Below are 16,483 nucleotides of genomic sequence, written 5' to 3' on the forward strand. Positions count from 1 at the left end.
CCATCCATCCATCCACCCATCCATCCATCCACCTATCTATCCATCCATCCATCTATTCATCTACCAACCCACCCATCCATCCATCTACCCTTCCATCCACCTGTCCATTCATTTATCCCTATTGCTGCAAGGGAGCCACAAGCCAAGGGATAGACGCGGCCTAGAGAAGCTAAAAAAGACAAGGACTGCATTATATTCTAGGCCCTGCAGGAGGAACATGTCCTGATAAGCCCTTGACCTTAGTCCCATTTTTGGAACCAGGAATTGAACTCAGCATCTCACACTTGCCAGGCAGGTGCTGTGCCATGAGCTAAATCCCCAGCCCCCATTTTTGGATTCTTGATCTCCAAAACTGTCAGATAGTGACTTTGTGCTACTTAAGCTCCCAAATATGTGGTAGTTTGCTACAAAGTTTTAGGAACTAGCCCACAAACTTGTGGGTTCACCGTTAGCATCAAATGGACTAATAAATAAAAACCAGTCTGCACAGAGCTCTGCACATAGTAAATGCTCAAACAAACAACAGTAGTAAGCAGAGACCCAAAGACATTTGGACCTCTGCTGCCTTTGTGAGAACCTAGCTAGACTAGCCAGAAGAGGAAAAACGACATGTGTGTGGCCAGTGGACAAGGGACCTATGAGTGACCCCAGCCAAGACTAAAAGAACGGCCCAAAAAGAAAGAACCACCCAGCGGAGGCCAGCCTAAACCACTAATCCAATATTCACAAGCTAAAATCAATGGTTCTTGCTTTAAAATATTGGGATATTTCATCATGTATCATTTTTGTTGTAATAATTGGAGTAATACTTTCAACAATTACCAATGACTGAAAAAAAAAAAAAAACAAACCCCCAAAAAGCTGGGCGTGGTGGCACTTGGGAGGCTGAGGCAGGAGAATCGTTGTGAGTTTGAAACCAGCCTGGGCTACAAAGTAAGCTCAAGGCCAGCCTGAACTGCATAGTGAGACCCTGTCTCAAAAAGACCAAAAAAAGAAAACAAAAAAACAAAAAACAAACCAATAACTTGTACTGAAGACTTGTGCTTGGCCTAGTACTAAACCCTTCTTAGACATTCATGTTTCCTATGAAGATGCCCGGGTAACAGTCACCTGGAAGCTGATCATAATGTCCCAGAGTTCCAAATTAGTTTTATTTGATCAGGAGACTTGAGGAACAGCCTGAGAGCCTACATCTTAACCATCCGTCTCCTGGTCCTTAGCACTGTGTGGCTGGGGACCGTGAACTGCATCTCATTTTGGATTCACAGCATCTCCCACATTGCAGCGACCCTCGTGCCCACTTTACAGACAATGAAAGTGAGGCTCAGAGAAATTAAATTTGCTAGCTTGTGGTGCAGCCAGAGCTTCAGCCCAAGGACCACGATCCCCAGAGAGCAAGTCATCCATTGGTCACCACGCTCCACTTGCTGGGTTAAGGCTGCCTCCACACAGGGACCAGGGGTACCGTACTGGGCTCACCTGAGGCTGGGGCCAACCCCGGCAGAGGAGAGCAGTGGCGGGCACTGATGAAGGCTGCTTTCTCTACTAAAATGGAAATTGCTGTGAAGTGAGAGCATAAATATTTAATTGCCACAGCACTGTTCTTTGCATAACAGTTGCAAATCCAGATTCGACACAAAACAAGTATACAGAACGCGGCAGCTGGGCGCATGCCCCCTGCCTCCTGGGCCGGAGTTTCACACCCTGTGCAGGGAAGGCTGCTCTGTCGGCTGTCCCCAGCCAGGGGGCTGCCAGGCACCAGCGCACAGCCCTCTCCTACTACTGACAGCTCTGGTGCTCCATGCCACAGATCCCGCTGTCCAGGGGGAGAGGCGACAGTTTCAGGAAATGCTTTTGCCTCTTCTCTGTCACTTACACCCCTTGCCCAGCTATCTCCTTCTTCTGAGCTCAAGCAGGACAGACACCACCATCACGTGTTAAACCTGCACCCCACTCACCCCATACGTTGTGCTGATTGGGTCCCTCCTGCCCCCCATTTTTCTGAGCAGTTCTCTTCCCTGTCAAATGACCCCCGGCGAAACATCACCCCCAAGGAAAGCCTTGTGGCATTTAACACTTCATCACCTCCTCTGAGAAATCCTCCCAGGACCCGCACTCTCAAACTCATTCTCCGTCCAAACACTTTGAAGACAACACCAACGGTGGGGCGGCGGGGGGGATGGGAACTGGCTTAGCCTTTGAGAGGCCTGCAGCTGCCTGGACATTAGATTGTGGGGTCAAAGGGGAAGGTGACAGCCAGATCACTCCAGGGAAGAAACAAAGACAAACAACAGTGCCAGCTGTACTAGCTGTCCCCTGCACACGCTCACCCTGCGTCGTGTCCAGAAGTGGTCTCATTCCGTCCCACAGGGCCTCTGTGGGTAGGTGCTGTTATCACTCCCATTGTGTAGACAGGCAAGCTGAGGTCCTGCCATTTCCAAGCCAGATCTTTCAGCCTCCTGTTGTTTCTGAGGAATGTCCCCTACCTCTGTTTATCCTCCTTGCACATTCCCTGTGGGAATGGAAGCCAGCACTGGCTCTGCTTGTTCCCCGAGGCCATGGCTGAGCAGTGCGGGGCGAGCTGGTGAGTAGGCATTGGTCACACGACGTGGATCATGATCCACCCTCTAGCTGGATCTGAGTCTGTCCCCCAAACCCCCGACCTGCTCAGCCTCCAGATTCTGCTAAGGCTCATGAGGGGACAGTTCTGCCTCCCTGTCCTGGCACCATTCGGAATGGCTGGAGATGTTTTCAGTTGTCACATCTGGAGGGGCGGTGTCAGTGGCTTTTAGCGGTTGGAGGCCAGGGGTGCTAAGTGCGCTTCTGGTGCACAGGACAGTCACGCAGGACCAAGAAGCAGCAGCCCCGAATGCCCACAGTGCAAAGGCCCGGGCGCCTGCCCTAAGCAGGGGTCTGGCTTTGTCTTCACTTGGGTTGTTGGGTCCCTCTGAGTCCTGTTCCTGGACCCCTCCTCTAACTAAACCCTCAGAGCTCGTCCTGCCTCTGCCTCATACAGCACCCCACTTTTGGCCTCCCATGGCTCTTGCTGATCCTGATAACTTGCCCGGGTGGTCTCCTGCTCCCGGCCATCGTCTCATCTCCATGGGCCACCGCCCAGGTGGACACCTCTTGCCCCACGCAAAGCCGCCCCACACTCCCTGCCGCCCCGCACTGCCACCTTCGCCACTCAGTCACGACTGTGCTCAGGTCTTGGCTGACACCCGCTGCTATCTCCGTGCTCTGCCGGGGTTCAGGGAGACCCCCATGAGGCCGGCACCCTCTCACCCCAGGACGCGGTGTCCCACCTGGCCCAGCACCACCCACCATTTCCTGCCCAAGCTGCTCATTTCCCAGGCATCCAGGGGCCTAATTCCCAGGAGCTTCAGCGTGGGGGTGAACCTGGCAGGGGAGAAAAGATTCTGCAGCCCAGGCCTAAAAATAAAAATATTATTTAATCGACAAGCCTGACAGGCCGAGTGCCTGAGGCAGAGAGCAGCCCCTGGCAACGGAGCGCCACACTGGGGCATTAGCATGGATCTGGGCCGGCCTCGGAGACAGGGCTTCTGCACTTCCGGTAGTGCGGGCTGACTCTGGATCTGTGGGCGGTAGAAGGGCAACGGCCCCAATCAGCTGGTCTGGTTTGCTTGGGCTGCTGATGCCTTCAGGAGATACAGGTTTGGAAGTGGGCTTGCATGGCGTGGGTCCCGGGAAAGCACACCCCTTCCTGCTGCACCCAGGGAGGGGGCTGTGGACCAGCCAGGCGGAACTGCCTCTTGGTTCCCCCAAGATGTTCCCAGCCTTGAGCCTTGCTTCTGCTCTTTGCTCTGTCAGAAACATTCTTTCCTCCCTTCTCTGCACCAGGAAATCTGACCTGTAAGTCTAGACCCACCCAACTGAAAAGCCACTTCTTCCAGGAAGGACTTCAGGATTTCTCTCTCTGCCAGCTGTTGCAGGCGGTAGTGAGCTGTCCACCCAGGGCTCCCCGGGCGCTTTGCCACTGGCTGTATCGTGCCCCTCCCCCATGCTTAGCAAGGTGGAGCCAGGGGAAACCGGATAAATCAGACAACCGGCTCAGATCCCAACTCTGCTCCTAAGCAGTTTTGTAACCTTGAGCTATTTTTCTCTTTACAATATGGAGGATGAACCTTGGGCTTCACACTGAGCCCCACCCCCAGCCCTTTTTTATTTTTCATTTTAACACAGGGTCTCACTAAGTTGCCCAGGCGGGACTCAAACTTGCAATCCTCCTGCCTCAGCCCCCCAGAGTGCTAGAACTACAGGCTTCAACTACTGCACCTGGCTGACCTCGACCCTATGCCTTAATGTTCTCATCTATAAAATGGATGCAATGTTTACCTTATAGGGCTGTTGTGATTTTTAAAATGGCAAAAATGCAAGCATTGCCTGCCAATCAGTGTCTTTTGCTGCAAGCTGGATTTGAGATCTGACTTCACTGCTTATGGGTTTTGGGATTGAACTGTGTGCCCCCCCAAAGAGACACTGAAGTCCTAAGCCTGGGTCCTGAGGATGCACCCCTGTTTGGAGATGGGATCCTTGCAGACAGAATTATTAAGATGGAGTCATGCTGGGCTCTGAATACAGTGTACTTGGGCCTGGTGTCTGTGTAACAAGATGATGCAAAGAGACAGCAAAAGATGGCTGTGTGACCATACGGCAAATGCGGAGCCCTGGGGCTACAAGCTGAGCAATGCTGAGGACAGTCAGCTGCTACTGAAGGTTAGAGAAAGCCACACTGGATTCTCCTTGCAGGCCTGAAGAACCGGCACCTGGTGATGCCTGGGCTCGGACTTCTAGTCTCCTGGCCTGGCCAAGAAGAAATCCTTTTGTGGTGATTTTTAAGCGCGGCCTTGGCAAACTAAGACAAGGGGCATGCGCCTCTCCCAGCCTTGACTTTCTCAGTCACAACCCCAGGTGTAGGGCAGATAATAAACGCTCTGGCCACTAGAGAAATGCAAATTAACTCTGAGATTCCATCTTATTCTTTTTTTTTTTTTTTTGTCTTTTTCTGAGATAGGGTCTCCCTATGCAGTTCAGGCTGGCCTTCAGCTCACTTTGTAGACCAGGCTGGTCTTGAACTGGCAACGATCCTCCTGCCTCAGCCTCCCGAGTGCTGGGATTACAGGTGTGGGCCACCACGCCCAGCTACCATTTTACTCAAGAAAAAAATGGCAATTATCAAGAATTCAAAGAATAATGAGTCCTGGCAAGACTTTGGGGGAGAAAGGAAGCCTTCTGCACTGTGGGTAGGAATGTAAACTAGTACAAGCACTATGAAAACCAGCATGGAGATTCCTCAAAAAAACTAAAACCAGAAATTCCATTTGACCCATCTGTTCCCCTTCTAGGTATCTTTCCAGGAGAGCTAATGGCATCATATTGCAGTGACCCATGCATCCCCATGTCATAGCAGCACAGTTCACAACAGCTGAATCTTGGAAGCAGCCTATATGCCCATCAGCAGAGGAATAGATAAAGAAAATGTGGTATTTACACACAGTGGAGCACTGCTCTGCCATAAAGAAAAATAAACTGAGTGATCTGTAGCAAAATGGATGTACTTAGAGCCCATAATGTGAAGTGAATGAAGTCAGACACACAAGCTTAAATATTGTATGGCTTCTTTTATACGAAAAACCCACGTATAAATAAATTAAAGAACAAAATAAAATAGGGAGACAGATCTTTTGGAAACGGGGAGGGGACCAAGAGATGGATGGAGAAGAGGGGAGAGGAAGTAAAAAGCATTAAGGTGTCCTATGTACAACCCTGCACGAGGGACGTGATCACTGTCCTGCAAACTTGGGCCGATAAAAATAAAAATTTTAAAAAGGAGATAATAGATATGAAAGTGGTGGATACCTTGTAGGTGCTGAATTCATGTGAATGGAATCTGGAGCTCAGCCACCTTTGGAAAAAGGGAGAAAGGATTGGGGAGATATCTGTACCCCCAGCCCAGCCCAGACAGAGGCAGCATGGATCCGACATGAGAAAGCCAATCAGCAAGGTCTCTTTGATGCATCTGCAGATGGGAACACGGGACAGACAACCTGGAGAAGGAACCAGCCAGAGGAAGTACATGCAGCATGAGAGATGGGGCCGGATTGGATGTCTCTGGACAGCCAGGAGCCCCACCCACCTACAGCCCCAGGCCAGGAGGAACAGAAGCCCCAGCTCATCCTTTCTACCTCTTCCTTAAATCTGTCTTCTCCTCTTGCCCTGCCCTGGCTCGTCCTCCATGCATGAGGGACCAGGGCAGCTGCCAGGGACGGTCACGGCCTCCTGTCTCCTAGCTCATAGTCATGACAGTGGTACAGGAAGCTCAGATGACCCCATGTGGCCAGTCCCAAACTGCGGCTTTTCTTATGGAGGCTAGGGAAAGACCTCTTCCACCCCCAGGGGACTTAAGCAGGGAGACACCCTGCTTAAGCTGGGGGCTCTCTCCCAGCTTCCTAGAGGAGCTCTTTCAGAGGTCCAGGAACAGTGGGCAGCACAGTGTGTGTGAGAGTGTGTGTAAGTGTGTGTGTGTGTGTGTGTGTGTGTGTAAGAGAGAGAAAGACAGAGAGAGAGAGAGAAAAGGAGAGAGAGGCCAGAGGCATGATTTTAATCCTTAAGCCAGCTCTATCTGTGGACTTCCTTGTTGCATAAATTAATTAATTCTGTTTTACTTTAACCGTGCAAGATTCCGCTGTCCACAGTCAGAATGTCCTGTTCCACCCAGGAGGGTTGGCAGGGCGCGGCCGGGGATCAAGAGGGAAGTCTCACTGGGGAGCCAGGTCCCAGGAGCTGCGGAGCCTGAGGGCAGCACCAGGAAGAGGTGTGGCTGTGTTTGCAGCAGCTCCCTTTGCAGAAAGAGCTGCTGGCCGCGCCCTGAAGGAGACCTCAGCCTGCATGCTGCATCTGCCCGGACTGCCACCTCCCCCTCTGCGGCTGGGCCTTGAACATGGAGTACATGGATCCTACCACGGCCCCATCACGGGTCACATGGGCTGCTCAAGACTTGGGAACTGGAGGGTGGGTACAGCTGGTCTACCTTGGCCCAGGCCCACCCTTTCCCGGGTTTGATGGAGACCAGGAGGATGTGTCCTTCAGGCCTCTCCAGGGGTTGTGAGGCAGCTACTCTCGTCTTCCACATATTGCAAGGCCCAGGCAGTTGGAAGCCGTAGGTGGGTGAGTGTGCAAGCTCTGAGCCTCCAGGATTTGCTCTGGAAGAGGCTGCAGGGCAAGGCCAAGGCTCTGTGGGCTGCAGGAGGCTGCAGGTTTATTTCACACTCAAGCCTGCCGGTTGGAGAGACTGAGCAGCGTACAGTGGCCTCTCTGTGCTTTGGCAAGAGCCGCCCCCCCCCCGCCACCGCCTCTGCCCCTGGGGGAGGCTTGGAGGGGCAGCAAGGGAGACCTGCTAGGACACTATTCCTGCAGACCAGTGTGGGCCTCAGATCCCAGCGCTCAGGTGCCACCCTCAGACCCCAGAGGGGCCTGGAGCTCCAGCAGGTGGTGAGCTCCCATCAAGGGCAGGCCTGTTCTCCAGGTGCAGTGCAGGAGGAGGGCGGGGGGAGGAGACCCAACGGAGAAGTGAGAGGTGCCAGGTGGGGAAGGGAAGTCTGATCTGGAAAGGCGAAGCGGGGTCCAAGGGCAGGAAGGGAAACTGGGTCCTGCTCCTGGATACTTTGAAAGCAGCAAGGTCTTGCTCTGCCTTTTGCTGCTATCCAAGCTGCACTTCATACTGAGTCCCTGGGCCTGCTCTCTCACTGCTCCTCCTGAACAAGAAATTGGTCAAGAGTGTGGAACAGGACGGCCTGGAATGGATGGAGCCCCACTCTCAGCCAATGCGAGACTGAGGATGCCTTGCTAACATTTCTGAGTCTGTGAACTCCAAGATGTTCAAGTTGAGAGTCAAAGGGAAACGCTGGAGCTCACAGTGCTCCTCTGCCACTACAGGGGCCCACAGCCCGCTGAGCAGCCTCGGCTGAGGTTGGCCACTCATGCAGAAAAACAAATAGTAGTTCTGGAGACGAGTTAAGCACCCTGGCTCTGGGTGGCGCCCACACTGTCCCTGCCCTACCCAGACTCCAAGCCTAGAGGCCTCCCTGGACCAGCATCTCCGCAAGCAGCCTTGGGGGACCCATCTTTGCACGCCTTGCCCTGTTCTTTGCCACTGCATCTCCTCCAGCCTCTCTCTTGCCATGCAATGGACAGTGGTATGGTCTCTTACCCTTCCCAGCCACTCTCTGGTGCAGAGACCTCTGTCTCCCACACAAATCCTGTGAGCTCCATGACAGTAGGCACCAACAGACAGGATGTGTGGCTGCAACAGAGGACCCAGGGCTGTGCCAGCCCCACACTGGGCATCTACCAGTCTGCAGAGGGGAGCAATCAAGGCAGGTTTTCTGGAACTGATGAGGCCTGAGCCAAACCCACTGGGTGAGTGGCATCTTGACCACGGATACTTTTTAAGTATTTGTCATTGTGCTGCATTCTACTGTGCCTCTTGGGTTATAAAACAGAAAAAAGTGGGACAAGTCATAACTGCTGTGGCCTCATTGCTTCTGACCAACTCCAGAGTCCTGCAGGCTATTCAGTTACGCGGCGGGAAAATCCCAGCATGGATACAGTGGTATCAGGACACAGAAGTGTGGCTGTATGCACGCGCAAGTACATCCATAAACATAAATGTGTGTGCACGCGTGTAGTTTCATCGGGTGAAAGACTCCGCCGAGACACAGGCAGGTCTGCTCTGAGACTCTCTGCACAGCTCAGGCTCCGGAGCTCTTTCCTAGGCAGGAGCCACGGCTCAGACAGACCTGGGCCTGAGTCTAGCCTTTCCTGGTCTGACCCTGGCCACCTCCTCTGTGCGTGCATTCCCCAGGAGGTGCTAGGAAGACTCCCTGGAGCCCTGCACGTGGAGTCCCAGGTCGGCGCAGCCCGGTGTGACCAGAAAGTGTAGGCTCCTTCCCCCAGCCTCCATGTAAGTGCTGGACCTTGCCGGCTCAGTAGAGCACAGCCAGGCACACAGGTGGAGCCAAACAAAGGCCTGGTGAACAGAGTCAGCTCTGGTGAACAAACCACCCAGAGAACGCAAGCTGATCAGAGGATCCTATCGTAGAGACTTTTGCTTCCCTAACTGCCGGAAAAGCACAATGTTGAACTTTGACGACCCTCTCATCTTCCCCGGAGCTATAAGTCCTGCCAACAAGTGATCAGATAGTAAATGTTTTCCTTGTGAAGTTTTAGCATTCTCTTGAACAATAAAGCTGACCTTTCAGCCCCCTTATCACATTTCATGATAAAGGCAGCCCCTAGTGATGGGCCTGTTCGGAGATCACAGAAACATCTGTGTAAAAGCAGAAGATAAAGCCCTTTGAGACAAGGGCTTCAAACGGGACAGGGCCAAGCAGCATAAAAGCCCAATCCATTTCCACCACGATAAGCTTCCTTAGAAACTGAAATCTGATTTCGGCCTTAAAGGAGAAAATTAAAACCAGAAACAGAGACACGAATCCCATTTTATTTTAATGTGTGGGAACATTTGAAAAGCAAGAAATGGGAATGTCCTCCGTAGAGGATTCTGCTTTCAACAAGGTGAAACGTTTCATGGAGCCATTATCCCCAAGAACAAATACTGTCACTTCATAGAGCTGGAAATATTTGACCAGTATGCATAAGGCTTTCATTTTATGAGCAGAAGAAGAGGTTTAGAATTTCTATAATGATGTCTTCTCCATCCGTAGCAAAAGCCTAGTCCAAAGCAAATGTTCACTCCGGATTTGTCTAATACACTGTGATCACCAGGATTTGTCTAATAAACTGTGATCATAGCAATCACAAGTGTCATAAGCCTTTGGTAAACAGTTTCTGGTCTCATTTCACTTTTTCCCTGTCTTAGACCATTGGGGCTGCTATATCAGGATGCCATAGACTAGAAAGCTGATACACAGCCAAGTCCAAGTTCAAGGCATCAGCAGACTCAGGTCTGGTGGGAGCTGCTTCTCATTGGTAGTTGTCTTTCACTGGCACCACGGCAGGTGTCTCTCACAGTCTGCTTTTAGGCTAGCGGGGTGTGTTAGGCCATTGAGTTGCATGCAGCCCTGAGGTGAAGGGGCTTCTCCCACCATGGTGGGCACCACACGCCCAGAGCAGTGAGGCCAGCTGACCATGGACTGAATGCTTCAAAGCCGTGAGCCCACATAAACCTTTCCTCTTTGTAAGTTGATTTATCTCAGGTAACAGAAAGCTGAGTGACATAGCCTTCCAACACCATCACTTTGGGAGGGAGGATTTGAACATATTCAAATATGGGGGCTGGGGATTTAGCTCAGTGGCAAAAGCGCCTGCCTGGCAAGCGCAAGGTCGTGAGTTCAGTTCCCGGTACCAGAGAAAAACAAACAAAAAAAAAAAAAAATGAGTTCAGTTCCCGGTACCAGAGAAAAACAAACAAAAAAAAAAAACAAAAACAAAAAAAAAAGAATAAACATATTCAAATATGAACTCAAACTGCAGCACAGCCCTGTGCCAGTGGAAAGCCTGGAGCCACTGCTGCCTGGCCATTCTAGACTCCGGAGCAGACATCATGGGGGCGGGCAGCATTCAGGTGCCTCCCTTTCTTGTCTGACCCTGAGGCAGACGTTAGCCGTCTTGTCGCTGGCTGCACTTGCCCGCTATTGTGGGTTAGCTTTGTTCTTCTCATTTCTGGTTGGAGAAGTGTCGAGCACACAATGCTGATTCCCTTCATGTTATCTTTGTCAGTCACACACAGACCCCTCACTGCAGGAATGACTGCCTGGAATCCTCCAGAAGAAGCTGGCACCAGATCTCGCTACCTTTCCAGCTGCCTGCTGTGATGGATCAGAAAAAGCCCAGGACAGGGCCGCACTGAGAAGGAACTGCTGGCTGTGGGTGAGGCAGAGCAACAACAGAACCATGGAGGCTACAGAAAGAGAAAGGCTAGAAAAGAGTCACAAAGGGACAAAGTCAGGTAGCTCAGACTGTATTCTCTGTATTTTACTTTAGAGACAGGGCCTCATTACATAAATAGATATAGATACAGATATATAGATATAGATATAGTGAAGTTGCCTAGACTGAGTTTAAACTTGTGATCCTCCTACTTTGGCCTCCCAGTTTGTGGAGATTATAAGAAGGCACCACTGTGCCCAATGCCATATTTTTAATATTATATGAAAACAGGAGGAGTCCTGTGAAGTTGGAGGGGTTATCTGAACTAAGGCTCCCTAGAAAAGGTCAAGAAAACAAAATCAGCATAAAGATGACTGATAGGAAATTATTAAATAAAATTTGATACTAACTTATTATAAGAAGAAACATAAGGAGCTGGGGATTTAGCTCAGTGGCACAGCGCCTGCCTGGCAAGCTCAAGGTTATGAGTTCGATTCCTGGTATCAGAAAACAAACAAACAAAAAAAAGAAACATAAGAATCAGAATAATACAGTAACAGACAATGAAAGCATACCAGAAAGGCATGCTTACAATATAGACTGAATTCAAACCTATTATTAAAAAAACTAAAGTCATTAAGGATATGATATAATACACAAAAAGAAAACATAAACTAGAATTTCAGAAAGACAGATGGGGAGAGAAAGAAGACAGAACTCAAGAATTAGACATGGAAAGTCTGGGGCAGTAGCTCAGTTGCAGAATGCTTCCCTAGCATGTGTGAGGCCTGGGTTCCATCTCCAGCCAGAAGGAAGGAAGGAAGGGAGGGAGGGAGGAAGGGAGGAAGGGAAGAAGAAAGGAAGAGAGGAAGGAAAGAAGAAGGAAGGAAGGAGTAGGGAAGGGTAGAAAGAAAGAAAAGAGAAACTGAGGAAGGAGGAGGGGAAGGAAGGAAGAAGGGAAAAATAAATGAGAAAAAACTACTTTAGAAATAAAGGCAAAACTAGGAAAAATATAATGCAAACAGTATAACTGAAAAATTCCTTACAGTAAGTAGATAATAAGAAACAGAAGGATTTTTTAAAATAAAAGAGACAAAGACTTGAGAGGATATTAAAAGCATTAAAAATAGGCAGAGCAGATCCAGTATATGGATAATGGAAGATCCTAAAAAATAGAACAAATGCAAGAAAACAGAAAATGCTAAAGGACATTCAAGAACATTCTTCTGAACAAAAAAGATTTGAAACTATCCGCTGAAATAGCACCCTGTATATCTAAGATTTATTGAGCAAAAATGTCCAAAACCAAAATAGGTACTTAACACCATAGACTTAAGGAAAAGGGAACAAAAAGCATGTGGTTTATAAGGTAAAGCAAATTGTACTGCTGTCAGGATTTTTAAAAAATAGCAACATTGATGCCAGAAGATAGAACACCTCAGCTGAGACACACAAAAGGACAAAATGCAAGTAAAGATATTTACATCCAAGCAAACCAGTTTTCTGAAAGAGGCGGTATAAAGATAACTCAAACTGTTCACAACAAGAATCAGGAATCAGACTCAGGAAGGCAAGAATCAGAAAACACTGAATCAGAAAATCCTTCTGTTTCTTATTATCTACGTACTGTAAGGAATAACCCAGGGATCCTAAGAAGTCCACCAGAGAAGGAGCTGCAGGTGATCAAGGGGACAGAGCGACATCAACAGGTAACCTGTGGTTGACACAAAGCATGCCCTCCTTGGAGAGCTGAGGCCAAAAGAAAGCTAAAAACAAGAGATTTTCTGACAGGGGAGGTACCAACCGCCAAGGTGACAATAAGCGAGGAGAAGGAGCCGGTGGAAAAGCACTGTTACAATTTTCAGTACTCCAATCCGGTGGTGGGAGTACATGCTATCATGAGATAAGACAAGCGAGTAATGATGGAAGGTTTTAATTCTAACATTCCAGTTTCCTTGAAAATTAGGGTGCTCAGTGTGGGAGAAAGTAGATGTGGATGCAATAGAAAAAGGTTAAATTAGAAAACAAAAACTTGTTTGAGTTTGAAACATCAGTATCAGGTAATAAAGCATTTTTTTTTTTTGCATATTACTGATATCCTGGAAAAGATCTAGAACCAAATCATCACCGCATGCGAACACTACCTCAAAGACTTAAATGTGAGAGTTTTCACTAGGAAACTTCCAGAAAAAAAAAAAGGCAGAAAAAAAATCTTCATGAATATAGGAGAAAAATCTTAGGGTACAAAGAAGTTGTAACTGTGGAAAAGGGGGAGGAAAGATAAATTGGATCTCATTAAGTTATAATAACATGCTGCTTTAAAAATTAAAATGCCAGTCACGTGCACTGAAGTGAATTTTGTGGAATATAAATTTTGCTTCAATGAAGCTATTAAATTTTAAAATCAGAAAAAAATACTAAAAACAATAGAGTTTTATCTTTTAAAAAAATTACAAAGTTGAAGAAAAACTTAAGGAATTCAAAATTTGGGACAGAGACTAAGAAGAAATAGTCTAAACTCACATAACCTTATGAAAGACACACTCAGAACATATGTAAACCTTCTGCCACTAAATAATAAAGAGAAAACCAAAAAGAATTGTCAAAAAACTTGGACAAACACTTCACAAAAGAGGACAGATGGAGGGCCAATACAGATTAGGTGGTGCTACATACCCAACAGCACAGCCAACATTTATCTTTTTTTTTTGAACTGGGAATTGAACTCAGGACCTTGCACTTAACAGGCAGGTGCTTATGCCACTGAGCTATGTCTCTGGCCTTAATATTTAAAATCTGAAAATACCACCAGCAGGAAAGGATGAGAGCAGCGGGGGCCCTCACAGATTTCTGAGAGGGGCGTATGGTGGAGAAGCCCATTTGGAAAGAAATCCATGGATTTCTTATAAATACACAACTCCCAGATTATCATGGTGGGAGCATATCATAGAACAAAACTGCTAAACTCATAGTATTCAGGAAGTGGGGAGTGGGATGGGGTCCCACAGTCCCTTTCAGGGGCCTTGCTCCAGAGAGCTAAGAACTCACTAAGTCCCATCTCTTGAAGTGTCCACCACTGCCCCAAAACACCACTCTGAGCATTTGTGGGGACACTTAACTCTAGCATTCTACTTATAATTTCCAAAGACTTATGCCTGTGTAAAAAGAAAGCATTCAATCCATCTCCAGAGGTCTCCAAAGTCTTAGCCTGTCCAGCATTGCTCAAAAGACTAAGCCCAAGTTAACTCTGAGACTCAAGGCAAACTCTTACTGTGAGCTCCTAAGAAATCAAAAACCAAGTTGTGTACACCCAAGATAAATGGTGGGTCTTTCAAAGGGTATGTGTCAGTAATAAAAAGGAAAGAACACCTACAAAAGATTCCAAAGAAGAGAATAAACTACATGTACATATATAGTCACAATATAGATAAAACTATAGCAATTGAAATCAGATTCAAAGCTGTCCAGCTGAGTAGCTGGAGGTGTTTAAACAGAAAAGAGCTGAGGGAGATTTCTGGGATCATAGAAATGTTCTATATTTTGATCAAGGTTGTGCTCATTTGGGTATATAATTTGTAAAACTGTACACTTACTGTAGACCAAGTACAACAATAAAGTAACAGGATAGTCATATATGTATGTATAAATATCAGAGTTTGAGGAAATCTTAATTAGTCATACCTCTCCTTTTTTTCTTATGTTCAAAAACAACTGGAATGGGGGAAAGGAGAAAAGAAGGAAGGGAATATATATATATATATTAGCTAAGATAATTGTACTACTAATTTCTATTAGTTCATTGAAAGGAACAGCTAGTGCTTATATTGTTTGAATAATTTTGCATGCCTGTATCTGGTAATCGGAGCAACTACTTCGAAGATAACAATATGCAATATAATGACCATTGTTAATTTCCTATCATCTTGTTTTGAAACTCTGTATCATTTTTATTGTTTCTTTCCCTCTCTTTAAAAAAAGACACAACTGAGAAGGAGATGCAGAAACTAGGCAGGTGCGGATCCTTTGTAGCCAACTTATTTACTGAAGCTACCAGATTACACAGTTTACCCACGTGGTCATAGCTGGTCTCCTAATTCTTCCCTCCCAACCCCAGCAAAGCAGATGCAGTCAAATTATGACGCACACCTGTCCAACTCCAGCACTGGGCTGAGACAGGCTCTGAGTTTGGATTCTGCCAAAGCAGAGCCTGAGGCAAGGATGTGGGTGCAACAGTTGATTGGAGAGGTAATGAGGGGCAGGAGGGAGGGGGCAAGGAGAGGAGTAAAGGAGCGCTATAGAGTCTGCTGTGGCCGTGGGGGCTCCGTTCCAGGCACCCTTCCTAGGAGCATCCTTAACCCCTCCCAGAGCTTTGATGGAGGAGGAAATCTTCATCCAGCAACTCATCCCCCTCCTGTGACAAGTCACACTGACAGGACAGCACAGATCTACACTCTCTGAGCTCCCTCTAGCAAATGAATGGAACCTGTGCAAGAGGCCATAGTATTACCAAGTGTTGGGTCCCACGGGGATGCCTTCCAGGTTCTTAGTGTCCTGCACAAAGTATTGGACAGGACCCACAGAAAAGGCAGCAAATATGCGCCCTTACTGAAGGTGGAAAAGAAGTATACTCTTCAGAGAGCAGGCGGGTGGTGGAAAGACGCCCAGTGGTCCTGGGGAGAACAGAAAGGGGTCTTTTGTACTCAAAATTCGTACGTTAGCTCTCTCACGCAAATAAGGCACTGAGAAACTTGTCCTATCAAACATTCACTTGGCGTTACTCTGTGTGTAAGCTGTCCTATCACAAAGCTCACTTGGCTTCCTGCTATATGTAAATAGAGGATCAGGAATTGTGACTTTTGATTGGTTGCGCCCACATGCAAATAAAAGACAGAAAAAAGCATCTTCTGATTGGTCCTGTGAACAGTGCCGGATTCAAATGGAGGACTGAAAATAGCACTTTTCTGAATGGTTCTGTAAATAGTGATGATGGTGTCACGGTATTGGGAGTGTCTCTCTCCCTCGGAGTGTCCTGCACCCTGTTGCCCTGTCTTAATGGGGACCCCCAATTTATAGCTGATGGTCAGAAAGTTTAAAAAACTGGGGCTGTGACTGGTGTCAAAAGGGGGAACAATCTTGTAGGAATAAGCCCTCAACCTGCAAGCCTTGATGTTGTCTCCAGGTAGATGATATCAGAAATTAACTCTAGGCCACCCAAGAGGTGTCTGCTGAAGGCCTGCTTGGTGTGTGGGAAACGCACACCTGGGCACATACCTGTTGTCCAAAATATCGTCATGAGTGGTGAATGAGAGAAGGAAGAAGCATTTTGGTTTTTTTCTCTCTAATAGTGTAGAACCAAGAAGGTCAAGCAAAAAGGTTGATGCACGAGGGAGGAAAAGCAGGTCCATAGCATGGAGCCAGAAGCAGGCAGAAGTCCAAGGTTTTATTCTGGCCAGGGCTGAGGTCTGCGAGGACAGAGGGAGACTGAACAAGACCCATGGAGGAGGGAGGCCATTGGCCTCAGCGGACCCCAAGGAAGACATTCCTATCCCCTCCAGATCACCTCCTGTGTGCC

General features: G+C 48.0%; 1 long non-coding RNA gene across 1 annotated transcript in view; it reads right to left on the reverse strand.

The window, feature by feature from the left end:
* The window catches only part of LOC106149161, a 32,747-nt gene that overhangs the window by 3,938 nt on the left and 12,326 nt on the right, over positions 1–16,483 (reverse strand). Inside the window, exon 2 of the long non-coding RNA XR_001235149.1 lies at positions 1,480–1,560. This is a non-coding gene — a long non-coding RNA (uncharacterized LOC106149161). The remainder of the gene's footprint in view (positions 1–1,479; positions 1,561–16,483) is intronic.

This window comes from Chinchilla lanigera, unplaced genomic scaffold (assembly GCF_000276665.1).
Source record: "Chinchilla lanigera isolate Chin_1 unplaced genomic scaffold, ChiLan1.0 scaffold00037, whole genome shotgun sequence".
Taxonomy (NCBI): Eukaryota; Metazoa; Chordata; class Mammalia; order Rodentia; family Chinchillidae; genus Chinchilla; species Chinchilla lanigera.